The sequence below is a fragment of the Chlamydomonas reinhardtii genome, chromosome 2 (genome assembly GCF_000002595.2).
Source record: "Chlamydomonas reinhardtii strain CC-503 cw92 mt+ chromosome 2, whole genome shotgun sequence".
Taxonomy (NCBI): Eukaryota; Viridiplantae; Chlorophyta; class Chlorophyceae; order Chlamydomonadales; family Chlamydomonadaceae; genus Chlamydomonas; species Chlamydomonas reinhardtii.
The window spans coordinates 8,011,343-8,013,248 of NC_057005.1; the positions used below are offsets into that span (position 1 = coordinate 8,011,343).

Sequence of the window (1,906 nt, forward strand, 5' to 3'; positions counted from 1 at the left end):
ACAATATGACAGCATCCAAGAGGCACCGGGGTCGCGGTCGAACTGTTGGGTGCAAGCCCAAGTTCGCATGCGCATATGCGGGCGAACTGGCTGGCTGTAGGGTATCTGCTCGTGTGCCATGTGTTGGCACTCCCTCAGCCAAGCCAAGGGCAACCACGGTCCAGTATCATAGCCGCGCTGGTGTACGCATCATCAAGGACTACATTACGGTCTCCCAGACACACACACACACACACACACCCACACGTACGTCAGACGTACCAGCGCTGCCTTCCCCCCGCCGGCCTCCCCTCCTCCCCCGGCCTCCACGCCTGAACACCCCAACCCCAGACCTCGCAGCGGTCTGCATCTCCCGCGACGGCCTGCATCCTCCACGCCTGCTTCCCATCCCCCCACGCGCCGCCGCCCCTCACCTCTGCGGCCTCTCGAAGCCCTGTCCTGCAGCAGCGCTCGTCGGCGGGGCCGTGGGGCTGGGGCGTGTGCAGCGCCAGAGCCGCAGGTGATGGGGTGCGCAGGTGCAGGTGTTGAGGAGGGCGGGAAGGCGCCGGCCGCCAGTGAAACTGGATACGCCAGTGCGTCAGCGGCGCAGGCGAACCTAGTGGCAGGTACGGGCGGCGCGGGCTGAGGAGGTGCAGGGGAAGAGCAGGAGCACAAGAATGGCACACGTAAGGGAATGAGCGGCGGCGGGTAAAGGAGTGAGGATGGGATCACACACCCACACACCCACACACCCACACACGCACACCCACCCACACACACACACACACACACACACACACACACACACACACACACACACACACACACACACACACACACACACACACACACACGTACGTCAGACGTACCAGCGCTGCCTTCCCCCCGCCGGCTTCCCCTCCTCCCCCGGCCTCCACGCCTGAACACCCCAACCCCAGACCTCGCAGCGGTCTGCATCTCCCGCGACGGCCTGCATCCTCCACGCCTGCTTCCCATCCCCCCACGCGCCGCCGCCCCTCACCTCTGCGGCCTCTCGAAGCCCTGTCCTGCAGCAGCGCTCGTCGGCGGGGCCGTGGGGCTGGGGCGTGTGCAGCGCCAGAGCCGCAGGTGATGGGGTGCGCAGGTGCAGGTGTTGAGGAGGGCGGGAAGGCGCCGGCCGCCAGTGAAACTGGATACGCCAGTGCGTCAGCGGCGCAGGCGAACCTAGTGGCAAGAGTAAAACACCCCATGCCCGGCTGCGCAGGCGGCGAATGCCCCCTGTGCCGCGGCGACGACGGTGGCACGCACACCCTGGGCGGCTGCACCCACCCACGCATGAAAGCAGCCTACATTGCGCGTCACAACCGCGCTGTCCAGCGGATAGCGAAAGCAATTAGTCAGGGCCACTATGGAGGCTGCGTTATGTACATGGACGCCGGTAAGGATGCCCCCACTTACAGCGGGGGAACCCGCATTCCTGCGTGGATGCTCCCCAGCACGCCAGAGAGCGTGCGCAAGAAGTTCCGTCCAGACCTGCTGGTCATTCCCACACTCCGGATGCACAGGCCCGGACTGCCAGCCCGTGCACCCCGCACACGCCGACAAAGGAGCGCTCATAAGGTCTACGTCATAGAAGTCGGATACTGCTCGGACCTAAACCACCCGGACAAACGCGCAGAGAAGCTGCAACAACACGAAGACCTCGTGGCCGCTCTCCGCGACGCAGGCTGGGACGTGATGTACAGCCCAGACACTGTAATTAGCCTTGGCCATACTGGCACGGTCACACCCCACCTTCATGCCCTCCTCAAAACACTCGGATGCCCCACACAGTCCGCACACAGCACATGCCGTAAACTAGTGCAGCACGCCATCCACACCACAACCGCCATCACAGCCCTCCGCCGCGAAATCTACAGCCACAAATGGCCAGGGAGACCACCATAAA

At 64.4% G+C, this 1,906-nt stretch overlaps 1 protein-coding gene across 1 annotated transcript in view; it reads right to left on the reverse strand.

Annotated features, from left to right (window-relative positions):
• CHLRE_02g140941v5 (uncharacterized protein) overlaps positions 1–1,353 on the reverse strand; it is a gene marked incomplete at its 3' end in the record, with an annotated part of 12,671 nt that extends 11,318 nt beyond the window's left edge. Inside the window, exon 1 of the mRNA XM_043060051.1 lies at positions 1,288–1,353. The remainder of the gene's footprint in view (positions 1–1,287) is intronic.
• Between the last annotated feature and the right edge of the window lie 553 nt (positions 1,354–1,906).